Below are 20,064 nucleotides of genomic sequence, written 5' to 3'. Positions count from 1 at the left end.
GAGGAACCTGAGATCTCAAAGGAAGACAGAGTAGGATACCAAGACCCCCGCCAGTCTAATATCCCCCCGGATGTCATTCCACTGTCCCACAGTGTCACCCTGTCCAACCTTGAACTGCCCCTGCTCCATCCTTCCACTGCCATATGAACAATGCACCTGTGCGACCGAGAACTGGACTCTGCCATGGACATAACTCCACCCTCACCCTTCACCGTTTTAATATCATGTACCAAAATATAGCACTAAAAATCAATCACTCATTGCACATAAATCATTCTGGAGTCAGCCTGTATTATTTACAAATGTATAACACATTACTTATCAATAATGTTCTGTTATATATGTGTGGACAACATACCGATGTCAATAAGCATTAGTCCATGGGCTAACCAGGCAGAAGTCACGCAGTGGGTCATACAGCACTGAAAAGGGAAGGGAAAACTAAACTTCAGTTTAAAAGAACTGGGGGGAAATACACAAAGTAAAGATGCAGGGGGCATTCACTAAATGGTAAATGGCGTGGGTGATTCCTACCTGTGTGCTACTGAAAATACTGTAGGATAACTCTGTCCCTGTTGTCTGGGTCGTCCTCTTCGTCTTCCTCCTCTTCACTCTCCGCAGGCTCCACAGCTGCTTCAACACCACCATCTGGACCATCCTCCTGCAGGAAGGGCACCTGACGTCGCAATGCCAGATTGTGAAGCATACAGCAGGCCACGATGATCTGGCACACCTTCTTTGGTGAGTACATCAGGGATCCCCCTGTCATATGTAGGCACCTAAACCTGGCCTTCAGGAGGCCAAAGGTTCTTTCAATGACCCTCCTAGTTCGCCCATGGGCCTCATTGTACCGTTCCTCTGCCCTGGTCCGGGGATTCCTCACTGGGGTCAATAGCCAAGGCAGGTTGGGGTAACCAGAGTCACCAATTAGCCACACACGTTGTCTCTGTAGCTGTTCCATCACATAAGGGATGCTGCTATTTCGCATCACATACGCGTCATGCACTGACCCAGGGAACTTGGCATTCACATGGGAGATGTACTGGTCAGCCAAACAGACCACCTGGACGTTCATCGAATGGTAACTTTTCCTGTTTCTGTACACCTGCTCATCGTCTTTTGGGGGTACTAAAGCCACATGGGTCCCATCAATGGCACCAATTATGTTGGGGATATGTCCAAGGGCATAAAAATCACCCTTCACAGTGGCCAAATCAACCTCCTCAGGGAATACAATGTAGCGCTGCATGTGTTTCGTCAGGGCAGACAACACTCTAGACAAGATTTCTGAAAACATAGGCTGAGACATTCCAGATGACATGGCCACTGTTGTCTGGAATGAGCCACTTGCCAAAAAATGGAGGACTGACAGAACCTGCACTAGAGGGGGAATTCCTGTGGGTTGGTGGATGGGGGACATCAGGTCTGGCTCCAGCTGGGCACACAGTTCATGTATAGTGGCTCAGTCAAGTCGGTATCGTAGTATGATGTGGCGTTCTTCCATTGTCGACAGGTCCACCAGCGGGCGGTACACGCGAGGATTCATCCTTCTCCTCGCAAGTCCCAGCGGACGGTGCCTAGGAAGGACAACATGGAGCACAGAGTCAAGCAAGTCACTGGTACGTTCACCACTGCATGCACAGTACACGAAAAGGTATGGATGGCTATGTTTGGATGTGTGGCAATGCAAGGCCTAGGCCTGTGTGACGCAGTTGAAATTAAGCCATGTGGGCCCTTGAAATGGCGGCTGCCTGACCGGTGAAGTGGGACAATGGGATGTGAGGTCAATGCGCTGGCGTGGCACACCGTGGCGGTAGGCGGTCGAAGACCGCTATACGAACCCGCATTGGTTAACATTGAACCCTATGGGATTCAGGAGCCAATGACGATGTGCGCCGGCGGTCGCGGTACGCACCGCCGCGGCCGTGACCGCCATTTTCTATCTGCCTAATCACTCGATACCTGATCATCCACAGGAGAGGACCTATACTGCAAGTGCTGCTGTGACCTCGGTCTGGAAGTGACAATGGCTGCTGCGACTGGGGAAAGGGCCCCTGCCTTCACGTCTGAAGAGTTGGAGAAACTAGTGGATGGGGTCCTCCCCCAGTATGCGCTACTCTACGGTCCTCCAGACCAACAGGTGAGTACACTGAGTGCACATTGAATGGGTTATGCCTGTGTGGAGTGGGGTGGATGTAAGTTGTTGGGGTGGGGAGAAAATGAGGACTGCAACGCACGACAGATGAGAGAATGGCCCACATGGCAAGGTTGGGGAGGGGGGGGCATGTACTCCAAACATGCTGAAATTTCACGTTTTCTCTTTCCCACCCTGTACATGTCTAACAGGTGAGCGCCCATCAGAAAATCGACATTTGGCGTGCCATCGCCAAGGAAGTCCGGGCCCTGGGGGTCTACACCAGACGGGGCACCCACTGCCGCAAGAGGTGGGAGGACATCCGCTGCGGAACCCGAAAGACCGCCGAGTCACTGCTGGGGATGGCCTCCCGACCTAGGAGGGGTGCCAGTCGTACCCTGACCCCCCTGATGTCCCGGATCCTGGCGGTGGCCTACCCTGATTTGGATGGGCGCTTGAGGACATCACAGCAGACACAAGGGGGTGAGTACCTGCACATTCTGCTATCCTTAAGCGCAGTTGAGGCGTCTGGGTGGGGGAGGAGGGCCGTGGGTGACACTAGGCCAGGGCGCTTTCTGTAGTGTAGTCCCCTCCCTTAGACATGGCCCTGTGCCCCCGGCCCCCACCTCTGTAGGGTGCCAAGTACAGCTATCCATGGTCCTGCATCACCCATGTGCGCGTCTGTTGTCCCTAGACCTGTTGGCCTAGTCAGAAGTACTGAGTAGTGTACCCCAATTTCGCGGCTTAGTGCATGAGGCACCTGTGTCTGTCCTCTCCGCCAACGGTATTGACAAGGCATACAGTCAACTTTGTATTATTTCTCCCCCCACCCTTATTCTTTGTCTTCTTGTGCATTAGCATCATCAGGCGGAGGAGAATTGGTGTCGGAGCACGAGGGAGCTGCAAGACACAATGCCCCGGTGGGCACTGGAACAGACACCGAGGGCACCAGTGATCCGGAGGGCGAGGGGAGCACCACAACGGGGACCGGTGAAAACACCAGCGACACGGACACGTCCTCGTTTGGGAGCTCCCTAGCAGGGGCGGCAACATCCGGGCCCCCCGCCTCCACAGGTACAGCCGCCACCCAGCGCTCCAGTTCCGCCCTCCCAGCAGCCCCTCAGCCTTCGCTCCGTGCCCGCTCGCCCAGGAAGGCGGGTGTCTCTTTCACCCCAGGCACCTCAGCCCCTGCCCCAGTTACCCCTGCTGCCCTCAGTTGCGGAGCTCATTGACCTCGTGAGGACGCTCATTGTTGGGCAGACTACCCTTTTGAATGCCATCCAGGGGGTGGAAAGGGAGGTGCATCGGAGCAATGCCTACCTGGAGGGCATTCATTCGGGTCAGGCTGCCCTTCAACGATCGTTCACTGCTCTGGCCTCAGCACTGACGGCAGCCATTGTCCCTGTCTCCAGCCTCCCTCTTCTAACTGCCTCCACCCTTTCTCTGTCTCCTGTCCCTCAGCCTATCCCATCCACACCATCAGACCAGCCTGCACACACCTCAACACCCCAGGCCAGATCATCCAGACACAAGCACCACAGTACACACAAGCATTCACCCCAGCAACACCCAGATGCAGACATTCCAACAGTCACTACCACCTCTGTGTCCCCCTCCTCCTCGTCTCCCTCCTCCCTCCCTGTGACGTCTACACTCACACCTGCATGCACACCACCATCAGCCAGTGCTTCCATCACCAGCACACCCTCCACTACAGTCCTCACACGTGCAGAGACATTGAGAGACTGTGGCTTTGCACTCCCCAGGATATGGCAGTGGGCAATCCAACCACTGTAGAGACATTGAGAGACTGTGGCTTTGCACTCCCCAGGATATGGCAGTGGGCATGGTGGCCCCTTCGTGGGTCTGGCGTCGTGGACTCATGTGGCTGAGGTGCCCCCCCTTCCCTTCCCCCTGAGGTGCCTGTAGTTTTGTCATCAGATGCCCCTGCAGTGTTCTCTCCAAAGGACTCAGGTCTCGTGTGTGGGCTTTGCCCTTGTGTTGCTACACTTTGGCCCACGTACAAATCGTTACTACGTAAAATGTGCAGGACTGATTTCTTCAGTTGTCCACTGCTGTGTATATAGACTTTTTAAATGTAAATATTCTGGCTAGTTGACCAATACTTATCGGAGGCTATTTTGGACATAAATATTTATTGACAATTTTGAAATGCCATTGCATTTTTTACGGGGGTTTGGTTGGTGTCACTGTGACTTGTTGCTCTGCATTGGTGTGTACATATTGGGGGGGGGGGGTTGCATATGTGTGTGCCCGTAACCTTTCGTCCTCCCCCCTCCCATGTGTCGTAGGTGCTGTACTCACCGTTGACGTCTGCGCCGGAATTCGTACTCGTGGTAGATGAGCAGGTAGACGAGAGCAGGTATGATGTTCAATTCGGGTTCCATGCTGTCCTCCGTACTCGTGGAGTGCGTAGAGGTGAGCACTTTCACATTCGTAGTCTGTTTCCGCCGTGTTTTTATCGGCGGGGCTCCCGCCCCGGAAAAGGTGGCGGATTGGTGGGCCATGATAGTGTGGGCGGTACATTGTCTGCCGCCTGGCTGTTGGCGGTGACCGCCGCGCTGTTTGTCGGTCCCGCCGTGGCGGTCGGAGTGTTAATGTTGCGGGCTGTGTTGGCGGTTCCCGCCAGGGTCAGAATTCCAATTTTTGGACCGCCAGCCTGTTGGCGGGTTGGCCGCCGCTTTATCACCGACCGCCAGGGTTAGAATCACCCCCATAATGTTTGACATTGTGTAACTATTCCCACACATCGAAGCTACCTTGTGTACTGTAGGCTTCAAGTGTCACTTGTTATTTGATCCTCATCTTCCTCATTCTCACTGCCCAGTCCTTCATGCATGTTACAGTATTTGGTCCAAACAAACATTGCTAATACACTTTGGCTCATCTACAGGGCTATACCTATTTGCTGTGGCATATCCATTGTATGCAGGATTAGTGACTGACTCCCACACATTTACAGACTTCAGCCACAACACTTGTGCAGTTTGTGAGTGGCCTCCATAAAGTAGCTGGACCACTTGACTACAGGAGTATTTCAGATGTCCTTCCAAATCTGTGTGTGTTTCACATGAGCACTCACACACAGCTTCAGCCAGCATCCTTTGTCAGATGCTGAATGAGTGTTGGTTGATTGTATGAATTGTTCAGAGAGTTATCAGTACAACATGCATGTGGTAAAATGTCTGTGTCCTGATTGCCACATGCATATTTCCTAGGTATTGAGACACGCTATGTCATTGTTTGACATACATGCAAGACGACAACTAATTTGAGTGAGGAAAAACCTAAATAGAAAGGTGCATTGTCCTCTGTATTTCACTCACTATTTGTTATAAATGTGAGAGCCAGTGAGGGGGCGAGTTGGTAGTTTTCACCTGTGATTGTGCCAGTCAGACATTGACTTGTCACATAGCTCACACTGACCCTTTGATGCTGGCACTGCCTACCCCTGCCTTGCCTTTCCCTAACATATGGGCAGATTTCATCAATTGAATAATAAATTTGTCTGCTATCATATTTCATTTTGACAGACTTGTGTGATATGAGTGTTGCTTTGTAAGATGTACGTATAACTGGCAATGCATACATTTCACCTGCACATTCCTTTATCAGTACGTTGTGTGTGGTTGTAATGACTTCTTGAGTGTGCTAATACTTATTTTCCAGCTGTTGTGGCCTAATCATGGTTAAATAGATGTGTCTGTTTTGAATGTGACAGATACTCCAAGATAGATGTGTGATTAAGTGATTTATTTTCAACAATAGTGCACAGTGGGAAAAAAAAAGAATGTGCATGTAAAAATTGTTGTATTATGCTGCCTCTTCAATGTACCCTCACATCAACTTTTAGCAGTCTTCTTTCATGTGGTAACCATCATCCTCCCTGGGGGCATCCGCCTGTTCGTCCAAGGGGACATGGGTCCTTACACAAATGTTGTGCTATATGGTACAGACAAGGATGATCTTGCACGCAAGGGGTGGTGAATATAGTAGTCTTCCACCAGATAAACTGAGGCATCTAAACTGTGCCTTGAGAATTACAAATGACCTTTCAACCACATTCCCGGTCTTTTTCAGTGCCTCGTTATATGCCTTCTCTGGTCAGTCTGTGGGCCTGTAGTTGGTATCATCACCCATGGCTGGATGCCATATCCTTGGTCTGCTGCAATGGAAGAGGAGAAACAGTGTCAGTCTTGCGCTTGTGTATCTTTTCGACCGGCCTGGCACAGTATTTTTCTATGAAGGAGGAATTCAGACTTTCAGCTTGTGTTGTGCGGGTTCCTCTTTGCATGCATGATATTATTGGCTTGTTGTAGCATACCGTCCAGACAAGTGTGCAGCCTTAGGGGCATGGTGATTGTATGATTTGAATGGCAAGACAGTTCACCCATGCAGGATGTGTGTTTGATGTTGACAAATGTGGAAGGAACTTCTTGTAACATATGACCTGCCAAAGAGCCATGATGTATGATTTTGATCCTTTTTTGTGCGTTCTGTGCCATGGTAAAGTTGTTGTGCCCTGTGTGTTGCCTGTACATACATCCCCCGAGATGGTACTCCTCCGTTGCACACATGGCTTTTTTCCATATATCATGACTCACATGAATGTGCGTATGTGGGCATCATGCAAAGTATGGCATAGTAGCTTGGGATGTATTTAAATATATGCAAATATTTTTCTAGCCCCTGTGGCAAAGGATGGGCAATCCAGGCCCTCATTATAACATTGGTGGTCAGTACCGCTTACCGCCATGCTGACTGCCGCCAACATACCGCCGCCACAGCGGATTACCGCCACCCATATTATGACCCACACATAGCAATCTGTCACTATACAGCCACACATACAAGTCCGCCAGCCCAACTGGTGGTAGAAAAACCCACACCGTTAAGCCAACAGACCTACACCCACAGCATTATTACCCACGAATCAGCGCAACAGACATTCAATGGTGCTAAACCATTAGCGGTATATACCGACGTGCTTAAAATACACTCACACTACCAAAACAACACCACATTGGACAATTTGAATAACAGACACCTGACACACATGCACACACCACACCCACACCTCTATAAAACACACACCCACATTACCCACAACCCTTTACAACTGAAAACAATTGCCAAAAGAGAACTAGCAAGACCACAGACAAGACTACAGCCACACACCACCATCACCTGTACACCATCCACACACCTTACATCACACACCCCAACAGAACACCTAACACACCCTCACCCACACCACTCACACTACACCCATGGCACCACAATAACAACCCAGGTTCTCAGAGAAGGAGCTATGGGTCATGGTAGAGGAAATCATCCAGGTAGAGCCACAGCTATTCGGATCATAGGTGCAGCAGACATCCGTTGCTAGGAAGATGGAGCTATGGCGGAGAATTGTGGACAGGGTCAATGCCATGGGACAGCATCCCAGAACAAGGGATGACATCAGGAAGAGATGGAAGGACCTACGTGGGAAGGTGCCTTCCACAGCAGCAAGTCACCAAATAGCTGTACAGAGGACTGGCGGTAGACCCTACCTCCTCCCCCACAACTAACAACATTGGAGGAGCAAGCCTTGGCAATCATGCATCCTGAGGGCCTGGCAGGAGTAGGAGGAGGACTGGACTCTGGTAAATCAAATCTCCGTTACAGTCACCCCCCCTATCTGCATGCCAACACAAACCCCCACCCTTACCCTCACTCCCATCATTTCACTACCTCACACACACCTCACCATCAAAACCCACCCCTTCCAATACCAAACCCTGCATGTAACACCAATGCACGGACCCCCATCACAGACCTACATGGACACCCATCACTAAAGCAAGCACACTAGAGAGAATCACCTAGCGCACCAAATAACAACTCACACAAGGCAAAGCTGACAGGCCAATAACAACCATAGAGGGAAACACACCCATGCACAAGATGACACACACAGAAACAATAACTCTGCATTTACATCCCCCAGGTACGCCACCCAATGTCACCAGAGAGGAGGTGCCAGCAACATCCAGCCTCCCCCAGAAGAGGCCCACAGTGATGACAGCAGCTCTGGACACCTGGATCTGGATGACCAACCTGCCCCATCAGGGATCTCCGGACAGTCTGTAACCCAGGCACAGTCGCATACCACCACAGAGCCTCCCCCTCAGGAAACACCAGCAAAGTACCCAACCAGCGGGCCCATACCTCTGTCCCCAGGACATGTCAATCAGCAGTGTGTCCACCACAACAGGGATGCCAGGACACACCCCAGCACAGGACGATCAGGGACCTGGGGTCAGTGGCAGTGGGCACACGGTTCAGGGGACAGGGGCACAGGACAACAGGGAAGCTGGGAGGACTGCTGTGTGACAGGGCGAGGACAGGCCCAGGGAATCGACTCTCCAGGAGGCACTCACCAACATCCTGGGAGCATACCTCCATTCCCAGGAGACAATGGGCCAGATACTGGACAAGTTGCAGGAGACCCAGCGGCTGCAGGAGGGATAGTACCTGGGGATCAGGGAGGACTTGAAGGGCATCAACACCACCCTGGTCACCATTGCACGGGTGCTGGCAGACACGGCCAACACCATGAGGGAGGCAGTGGCACACCAGCGGGACCCTGATACTAGTCAAACCGATGAACAGCCTTCCACCTCCGCTAGTGGACAGGAGGCCCCACTGCAGGAACAACAGGCCACCAGCACCCCAACCCCTGCAGAAGGAGAACCACCCCGCAAATGGTCCCTGTGATCCAGGCAGAAGCCAGAGACTATTGCCAAGACCCCCACCAGGGAATAATACTTTCCTTATTGTCACCCTTGTGTCCCACTCCGTCACCCTGTCCACCTTGAACTGCCATTGCTCCACTTCCTAAGCCCTCTTGGACAATGCACCTGTGATACAATTAGACTGGACTCTATCCTGGACATTCCTCCACCATTACCCAAGCCCATTGCACATCCCCCTCTACTTATTAGCACTTAAATAAACACCATTTGAATAAATACAAGTATGGAGTCTGTTAAATGATTGAACTATGTATTTGTTTAACAAGCTTTAAACACTGCAATACAACTGTACAGTAATGTATACATAAAAATGTCCTGTAGTTGGCTGCAGTCAACACACCAGGAGCAATAGTGGGGCACAAATATCTGCAAAAAGAGATGCCAAAGGGTACAGTAAGTGGCCATAGAAGTCGGAAAATCAGCCTGCCAGTGACAATGTCAAACACAAAACTGTCAATGTAAAGTGAAATTACAGTGTCTTACCTGTGTGTCATTGGAAGTATTGTCCTATTATTGCACTTTCTGTTGTCCTCATCCTTTTCCTCTGCCACCTCATCTTCACTGTCCATAGGGTCTACTTCTGCCACATGCCCATCTCCTCCTGCAGAAAAGGCAACTGGTGATGTAAGGCAAGGTTGTGCAACATACAGCATGCCACAATGATCTGGCACACCTTCTTGGGTGAGTATTACAGGGATCCACCTGTTAGATGGAGGCAACGAAACCTGGCCTTCAGGAGGCCAAATGTCCTTTCTATAATTTTTCTTGTTCACCCATATGCCTCATTGTAACGTTCCTCTGCCTTTGTCCTGGGATTCCTCACAGGGGTCAGTAGCCATGAGAGGTTGGGGTTACCAGAGTCACCTGCAAATATCGAGGGACAGCTGTTAGACACACACTAACTATTAGGGCCTACACCATACCCATACACAAACACCTACTGGGTGGGAACCAGGGCTCAACCTATGAGCCACACCCTGTGCCTCTGGAGTTGAGCCATCACTTATGGGATGCTGCTATTCCTCAGGATAAAGGCATCATGCACAGACTCAGGAAACTTTGCTTTGACATGGGAGATGTACTGGTCCACCAGGCGTACTATCTGCATATTCATGGAGTGAAAGCTCCTTCGATTTCTGAACACCTGTTCATTTCTCCAGGGGGGTCAAATGCAATATGTGTACCATCTGTTGCCCCAATAATGTTGAGGCTATGTCCCATTGCATAGAAATCAGCTTTCACTGTGGCCAAATCCTCCACCTGGGGGAAAACGATGTAGCTGCACATTTGTTTAATCAGGGCCGATAACACTCTTGCCAGAACTATTGAGAACCTTGGCTGAGACATTCCTGCTGCCAAGCCCACTGTCACTTGAAAGGAGCCAGTTGCCAGAAAAAGGATCACTGATAGGACTTGCACAAGAGAGGGGATCTCAGTGGGCTCTCGGATAGCAGATTTCAGGCCAGGTTCCAATTGGGCACACAGCTCTGTGATTGTGGCCCTGTCCAGTCTATAGATGAGCATAATGTGCCTGTCCTCCATTGTTGCCAAGTCCACCAGGGGCCTGTACACGGGGGGATGTCTCCATCTCCTATTCATCCACAGGGGTTGCAATCTAGGCAGCAAACGGTGAGCAGCTGGTCAGTATTCTATATTTAAAAACACTACACTGCATTGCATGTTGTGACTGTAACAGTATATTGTTGAATATGCCCAAATTCTGCATATGTGTACTGTGATGCAGTTAGGTGCCATGGTCTGCCGCCCCAACCCTGAAATGGCGTCTGCCTGTCCTGTATGGAGGGACATGTGGAAATGAGGTAATTCTGCTGACATTGTGCACCATTGCGGTAAGCGGTCGAGAACCGCAGTGCAACTCCTCATTGGATACCATTGGGCCCTATGGGTTTCAGTGACCAATGGAAATGTATGCCAGCAGTGACGGTATGCACCGCCATGGACGTGACTGACATTTTCTATCTGTTCACTCACTTGCTACCTGACTGTCAACAAGAGAGGACCTACGCTGCAAGTGCTGATGTGTCCTGTGCCTAGAACCAACCTTGGCTCGTCTCACTGGGGAAAGGGCCTCTGCCTTCACCACTGCAGAGTTGAAGAAACTGGTGAATGGGGTCCTAACCCAGTACCAAATGCTGTATGAGCGTCCAGACCAACAGGCGACTACACTGTGAGCACGATGCATGGGGCATGAATTCATGGAGTGCTGTGTGTGAGGGCCTCGTGTGGGGGGGTTGGTGGAAGGGCCCTGGGCAGCGTGCTGCATGTATGGTGATCTATGTCCGTGCGTAAGGGGATGTGAGGGCTATTGTGGGCCATGAGTGTTACAGGCAGGACGGTCTGACTGATACCTTTTCCTATGTGTATTTCTCTGCAGGTCAGCTCCCATCAATAAAAGGTTATATTGCATGCCATCGCCAAGGACGTACGGACCCTGGGGGTCTACGGCAGGCAGAGCACCCACTGACGCAAACGGTGGGAGGACCTTGGACGCTGGCCACAGAAGACAGCAGATGCCCAGCTCTGGGATTGCCTCCCAACGAGGAAGGGGTGCCTGTCGAGGCCTGATCTTCCAGATGGCCCACATACTGGTGGTTGCCTATCCAGAGCTTGATGGGTGCTTGGGGGAATCATAGCAGCCACCAGGGGGTGAGTACAGTGCCCCAATATACTACTTGTGCGTGGTGGGGTGGCATCCGGGTGAGGGATGTGGGCCTGTGGGTGCCCCTAGGCCAGGCTGGACATTGCAGGGTAGGGCCCATGTTGGGCAGGGTCTGATGTCAACCTCCTCCAACCAAGCTAGTCCGCATCCACTTCTGGGCAGGGGTCTTTGGGTCTCAGGTGTGCTGCAATTGTCGTTAGGTATCCCTGTCCATGGGCTGGTGACTATCATTGTGATTGTTAGTGCATTGCCTAGTGCGTAGGCCTGTTCCCTGTGTATGTGGGTTCTGTGTACACCAACACTGGTGTTGTTGCTGACATTGACCAAGGGTATCCTTTGTCTCTCCCCCCCTTTTGTTTTGTCACCCTGTCCTTGTGTGCAATTGCATCATCTGTCGGAGGAGCAGAGGCACCGGCGACGGGGAGAGCTGAATCCCGCAGGAACTAGGAGACCGAATCCACTGACGGTGAGGGCACCAGTAGGATGGAAGGCGAGGGGAGCACAACAGCCGAGACTGGAGTGGACAGTTCTGACAGTGATACCTTCTACGATGGAAGCTCCCTGGTGGTTTACACCTCTATGCCCACCCCAACTACAGGTGCAGTCACCATCCACCGTACCAGCACCGCCTTCCCAGCAGCCCCTCAGCGTGTTTCCTATGCCCGCTCACCCAGGAGGATGGGCATCTCCTTCGCCCCAGGCATCTCAGTCCCTGCCCCAATTAGCCCTGCTGCCCTGAGTGAGGGGGCTATTGACCTCCTGAAATCCATCTCTGTTGGGCAGTCAACCATTGTGAATGCCATCCATGGGCTGGCAGCCCATTTGCAACAAACAAATGCATTCCTGGAGGGCATTCACTCTGGCATGGCGGCCCAACAGAGATCAATCCAGGCTCTGGCCTCCCCCCTGATGACAGCCATTGTTCCTTTTTCCAGCCTCCCCCCTCCAACCTCCTTTGCCAATCTCATTCCCCTCAACCCCAACCTAGCCCAAGCACACAGTCAGATGAGCATGCACCCAGGAGTGGACATAGCAAACACAAGCACCACATTCGATCCCACAGGCACTCACACAAATACCATCCAGATGCAGACATACCAACATCCACTGCCTCCACTGTGTCACCCTCCTCGTCCACCTCCCTCCAAGTAGCGTCTACGCTCACACCTGCATGTACTACATCCTTATCCACTACCACCATCATGCCTATCACCACACACCCCTCACTGGCAGTCACCAACCCCACCTCCATGCACACGTCCCCTGTGTCGTCTCCCATTGTGTCTGTGCCCCCTCCTCCCAAAGTACACAAACGCAAGCACTCAGACTCCCAATAGCCATCAACCTCACAACAGCATTCAGCCTATGCACCTGCACCCAAACACAGCAGACAGACACCTCCTTGAACCACTTATTCTTCCTCCACTCCCAAACCTTCACCCTCCTCCCACCCAAATGTCCCTAAGAAGCTTTTCCTCTCTGCCGTTGACCTCTTCCCTACCACTCCCCCATCCTTCTCGTCGGGCCAGGGTGGTCAGAACCCAGGCGAGCACCTCATCCACCCAGTCCATGGCCACAGTAGTGTTGGCAGCTCCTGCAGGTGGGAGAGGATACCGGGCAGCAGGCAGCAAAACTGACAAGGTGCCTGCACCCAGTGCATCAAGGAAGGGCAACGTGGCACCACCAGCTGCGACAGTGAAGGGCAAGGAGGCACCACCAGCTACAACAGGGAAGGGCAAGGAGGTACCACCAGCAGCATCTAGGAAAGGCAAGGAGGCATCACCAACTGCAGGAGGGAAGGGCAAGGGGTATTCCCCAGCTGCTGCCAGGAAGGGGAAGGGGCCTGCACCAGCAGGCAGGAAGGACAAGAGGCCTGGTGCTGTGACTCATTCTGAGCCCCCACCACCAACCATGGTTATTCAGCCGTCCGAGGCTGCAGGGGAAGGGCTGGAGCTTCCCTCCACCACTGCCAGCAACACCGCCAGAAGCAGCAGCCCCACTGGGCAGAAGCCCAAGGCTGCAAGGGATGGGCTGGAGCCTCCCTCCACCACTGCCAGCACCGCCACGAGCACCACCGCCAACAGCAGCAGCCCCAGTTGGCAGCCGTCCGAGGCTGCAGGGGATGGGCTAGAGCTTCCCCCCACCACTGCTAGCACCGACAGCAGCCCCGCCACTGCCACCGCTGTGCAGCCATCACCACCGGAAGACAGTGTGTAGTCCTTCCTCCATGGGGTGTTGTGCGTCCTGGCCCCTGCTAATCCTGTGGGTCTGACACCCAGGTGAGAGACTGTGACCTTACACTCTCCAATATCTGCATCGCAGGCCAAAATGCCCCCTCCAGAACCAGTGGAGAAGCCATCCCCTCACCCCATCCTTCCCAGGATGAAGCACACTGGGCACAAGGCCCACTCCAGAACCAGTGGAAGAAGTTATCCACTCACCCAATCCTTCCCAGGATAAAGCACACAGGGCACAAGCCCCCCTCCAGAACCAGTGGAAGAAGCCATCCACTCACCCCAATCCTTCACATGATGAAGCATACTGGGCTCAATGCCCCCCTCCAGAACCAGTGGAAGAAACCATCCACTCACCCCATCCGTCCCAGGATGAAGCACACCGGGCACAAGGCCCCCTCCAGAACCAGTGGATGAAGCCATCCACTCACCCCATCCTTCCCAGGATGAAGCACAATGGGCACAAGGCCCCTCCAGAACCAGTGGAAGAAGCCATCCACTCACCCCATCCTTCCCAGGATGAAACACACTGGGCACAAGGCACCCTCCAGAACCAGTGGAAAAGCCATCCACTAGAGAGACTGTGGCCTTGTACTCCCCAATATCTGCATCACAGGGCACAATGCTCCCTCCAGAACCAGTGGAGAAGCCATCCACTCACCCAATCCTTCCCAGGATGAAGCACACTGGGCACAAGGCCCCCTCCAGAACCATTGGAGAAGCCATCCACTAGAGAGACTGTGGTCTTGCACTCTCCAGGACTAAGCAGTGGGCAGCCCACCCACTTGAGAGAATGTGGCCTTGCACTACCCAGGACCAAGCAGTGGGCAAACCACCCACTTGAGAGACTGTGGCCGTGCACTCCCTATGACCAAGCAGTGGGCAACCCACCCACTTAAGAGACTGTGGCCTTGCACTCCCCAAGACCAAGCAGTGGGCAAACCACACACTTGAGAGACTGTGGCATTGCACTCCCCAGGACAAAGCATAGGGCATGTTGCCCCCTCCAGGACCAGTGGCGTTGTTCCATCTGCTGGCTGAGGTGCCCCCCATTCCCTGTCCTCCTGAGGCGCCTGTGTATTTTTGACCTGATGCCCCTTCAGTATTCTCTTTCTGTTGTTGCAGTAATGAGGTGGGGCCTTGGCCTATGTGATGTGGCCCTGTGGCCCATGGACATTTAGGATTGGGCAGTGTCGCTACATTTTTAAATATGTATACATGTTTGTATTTTGATGCACTTATTCATTTTTTATTGTATTACACTCACTTTCTTCAAATCATTTTGTCCTTGCATTATTCCTGAGGGGTACGGGGTGGAGATGTAATGTTAGTGCATCTGGTTGTGTGTATGGTGTTGGGGGTAGGGGTAGGGGTGTTGCATGTTGCGTGTGTGTGTGTAACTCTCTCTTTCCTCCTCCCTTCCCTTGTGTGCTAGGTGGCAGTACTCACCGTGGTCGTCTTTGCCGGCGTTGATGTTCATAATGCAGGAAAAGGTAGACGAGCATGGGAAATATATGCAGCTCGGGCTCCATGGCATTGTGGTTATTCCCTGAGTCTCCCGGGCTGAGTCCTTTAACTCTGTGTTCTGGTTCCACAATGCTTTTGATGTCGTTGGTACCACCCAGGAAAAGGATGGGCCTGTCGTAATAGTGTGGGCAGTACATTGTCTCCCGCATGGTGGTTGGCGGTTAACGCCATGGTGCTTGTTGATACCGCCGCGGCAGTCGGTGTGTTAAAGTGGCTGTCTGTCTGAGTGGTTTCTGCCATGGTCATAATTCCATTTTTTTTACCCCCGGCCTGTTGGCTGTATTACCGCTGCTTTATCACCAACCACAAGGGTTGTAATGAGGGCTAAAGTGTCTTGCTGCACCACCCTGCACCACTGGGACATACCAACGGTGTGCCATAAGTACTAGATATGTTGCATTGCTATCCTCACCCACTGCACTGAAACTTACTCAGCTGCCAAATTCCAACATAGGCACCCTAACACCATGGTACTATGATGCATGTATTGCAGGGGTGATTGTTTATATGCAGGAAGGTGTCCCTTCCTGCACATTGACAAACATTCAAAAATTATGCTTTGATACATCTATGTGTGCCACATTCGTTTGCACACATAGAAGTGCCAAATCACCATTGTAGATTGTTTATATGCAGGAAGGGGCACCTTCCTGCCCATACACAATTAATTCCCTCAACTCAGATACCCTTACACAATGCTGCAAGGATGCCTGATTTAGCACAGGCTGCTAAATTTAGCACCGGCACAGGGGAAAACATGGATGTGCACCGTATTATAATATATACATGTATCCCTGCATTTCAAAAGTGGTGCAGCACTGCAAATTTGTGCACAGCACCGTGCTGCACCACTTTGCTGTAAATCTTGACCTAAAAGATGCATGTGACATGGTAGTGTTGAAAATGCAGCTTTGAGTAACCACAAGTGGTTCTAAACCGCCTTGTGAATGCAGAGCAGGTACTGCTATACAGAAGCATCATTAAAAGTAACACTTCATTGGCACTAGGACCAGAGATGTGGATTAGATGTTTGTAGTGATGCATGTTGTATGTGTGTTGATCATTGTTCAGCCACATGTCCCTGTACATGTGTGGGGAATGTGGTGTGTGTATTGTTTGCACCATGTCTTATGTGTTGTATGTGTTACGTAAGTGCTATATGCTTACCTACAAATAGTCATTTGCCACTTTGTCCATCATGGAAGTGTTGTTTGATGGTTGGATGCCAGAAGATATAGGCACCATGCACACTTCCAGGATACTTGGCCAGCACATTGGTGATCAGTCCCCAATGGTCCACAGTGGCCTACACATTGATAGAATGCATGTGCTTCCTGTACAGATGTTGGGTTTCAGCAGGAGGGGCAATTAGCACATGCTTACAGTCCACAGCTCCCAGCACATGTGGGAACCCAGCAACTGCATAAAATCCCTGTCTGATCTCCTGTTGCAGTTGCTGGTTTTGGGGAAAATGATGTTGCAAGAGTGAGGCGGATGATGCCATCCAAGACAATTGTCAGTAAGGCAGAGAGGGAGGGCTGGGATATTCCACCCTTTTGTGCCACAGTTGACAGAAATGTGTCAGAGGCCACCATGTGCAGCACAGCCAGGAGCTTGATCATGGGTAGTATGTTTGTAGACCTATGGACTCTGAGTGTGATTGCTGGTGCAATGCCACGGAGCAGCTACACAATGGACTCTGGCTTCAGATGGTAATACCTGATGCTGGTCTCCTCTCTTTGGCCAAGGATGGATGTGCGCTGTCAACATATCTGCTCTTTCCTCCTGTGCTGCCTTTGTGGTTGCTGTTGTGGTGATGGATGATGCTGCAGTGATGCTGGCAGTGCTTGACATTGTCGCCATCGCCTTCTACATTTGCCTAGCTGGAGCAGTAGCAGGTCCATGTTGCCCTGGTGGTTGCCATAGTACCTGATGTGTGTTTTTCTTATATACGTGTGCCTGTGCTCTATTTTAATATCTGGTCTGACCAGGTATTAACATTTTGGTACTATGAGGTATTTGCACTGCCTTTCCGATGTGTGTTTTTTCTGTAGGCTTGTAAACATGATATTACCCGTCTAGCATAATTTATTTGTAGAGAGCGCCTACCCTGAAGATCATTTTTGTTACACGGCTTAGTGTTAGGTTGTGATAATTAAACAATTTGCAATCTCTGGGAAAGTGGCACTAGACAGGTCTAGCTCCACTTTGTAGATATGGCTCTGTATTTTTACCACCCTTGTGCCAAAATATGTGGCGCAATGGCTATGCAAAATCCTTGTAAATCTTGGCCTGAATGTCACTCATGTTATGAGCAGAACTGACAAGCCCAAATGGCATGGCGGATAGTATGTGTTGAGTGCAATCCAGTGCACATTCTTCCTTTCCTGAAATATTGCCACAGCCAGATGATCTGAAAATGACATGAACCAAAAGAAAAATCTCAGGTGCAGCCTATTTACAGTTCAAATGCTTTTTATTTCTGTTCTCTGTAGCACACATACTGCAGCAGGCTTCTTGCTCAATACATAGTCAATAAATAACAAGCATTGACAAAGCCAATAGATATGGCTTTGACTGTTTCTTTTATTTGGAAACATTTAGGCCCATATTTATACTTTTTTAGCACCGCATTACTGTCATTGTTTGCGCCATTTTTTGACGCAAAAGCTGCACAAACTTACAAAATACAATTGTATTTTTCAAGTTTGTGCCGATTTTGCATAAAAAAACTGTGCAAATGTGGAGCTAAAAAAGTATAAATACGGGCCTTAATGCATTATAAATGTAATAGAAAATGGGGGAGCGTGTGTATTTTTTAGGCGCTTGTAGCAGTGTTAGGTTTGGTGTGTATTGGCATATATTGCTACTAACACCAATTTGCAAACATGTTGTGCTTACCACAAAACTACATACATATACAAAGAAATCTTAGCCTTGGTCATTATTGTTTAGAGACATTGATAAACACAAGTGGGATCATAAACCAATAGCATTTTATTTTTATATCCTTCTGTCAGCTTAGGTATGTTCTTTGTCTTTTTTGTGAAATGAATGAAGAGCTATTTTATGTCTGAAAAACAGACTGCCATCACGCATTCAATTATTCCCCTCAATCACGGATTGCATCTACAAGGCATTTTTTTTGTTTTGCACCTCAGTAACATTTTTTTGTTTGTATTTGTCATCGACAGACTAGGAGACAGGAGCATCCCTATAAATCAAACATGGAAAATGCTGGTCCTTCTTTTCCCCTAAGCGCCATGAGGTTGCTGCAGGCAGCCAAGCTAGGATCAGGAAAGCTGTTGTTTTCCTATACAGGTGACAAATGTCTTCAAAGGAGTTTGCAGGTTCTCGAAACCTGGAGACATTATATGGTTAAAAGATGTTTTCACAGAAGAATACAATGGAGATAGAAAGCATCAATTTCTCTACACTACCAACAGTTGTCTTCATGGAAGATGGAGGTCCTCAGTTGTACTAAAAGCAGGACAAGTATGCTCATATAAAATGATAATGCTGCAGGGAGATAGAACTGGAGATTCTCAAAACAATCTCTTATAAAAGATTCATGCCGAAAGAGGGCAGTAGGAGGCAAACTCAGTATACACCAGCACTCCATGAATATCATAGTGCTTCCTGTGTGAACACTTAATGGTTCAAATTTTTTCCTACAATCTGTTCTTTACAATATTTTATGACTAATTATACACAAGAGTAGCAATGCCAGACCAAAGTAAAAATAAATGTGGTCTCCCTGCATTGTACATGGATAAGATATGCAACTTCCTTATTTATACTGTGTAAGTGAAAAACCCTATTTGCACCATGCAAAACAAAGGCATGAGTATTCAATGACAAAGGTAGCATCTTGAGAAAATGAGCACAGCACTGCCATGCATCTAGGTTCAGGTTTTCCACAGTCTCTGACAAGTCCTGGAGTGCAGAAGTGTCACTACGCAGCCTACAGATGTCCTTACAAGAAAGCACAATGGGGATGGAAAGATTTTTTTTTTTTTTTTTTACTGTACTGCAAACAGTTGTTCTCAGAGGACAGAGGAGAATACGAGAGTGTTTCAAAGCTAAAGTGTCATCATCCTCTTAATCTCAAAGAAGGGTACAATGGAGATGGAAAGCTACAGTTGCACTACACAACCCATAGTATCTCACAGAAGAGTGCAATAGAGATGGAAAACCTGCCAACAGAGATTCTCATTGAAAAGCCAATGTGGATGGAAAGCTACAGTCACACTATGCTATCATCAGAGGTCCCCACAGAAGAATTAAAAAGAGATGGAAAGCTGCAGTTGCACTTTACTAACAAAAGAGATCCTTTCAGAAAAAAAACAATGGAGATGGAACGCTTACTGCACTATATTATCAACAGAAGACTACAATGGCTCCATAGCCTGTCCTGGGTGTATACTTACACGTTGAATGGGAGACTAATGCAAAAGGCACACAGTGTTGACATCTTGAGAAAATGAATACAGCAGTGGTTTGCACCTACATCCAAGGTTTCCTCAAATATGAGCAATAAACAAATATATTAACTATTACAAGATCACATTTGCCATGAACTGACTTCCACCTTTAAACTTCTCTTTTCGTTTTAGGAATTAAAATGCACACTCCAATGGAGAATGGCAATTACTCTTAGCAGACTAG

The sequence above is a fragment of the Pleurodeles waltl genome, chromosome 2_2, assembly GCF_031143425.1.
Source record: "Pleurodeles waltl isolate 20211129_DDA chromosome 2_2, aPleWal1.hap1.20221129, whole genome shotgun sequence".
Classification (NCBI taxonomy): domain Eukaryota; kingdom Metazoa; phylum Chordata; class Amphibia; order Caudata; family Salamandridae; genus Pleurodeles; species Pleurodeles waltl.
Note: the sequence above shows the minus strand (reverse complement) of the source record.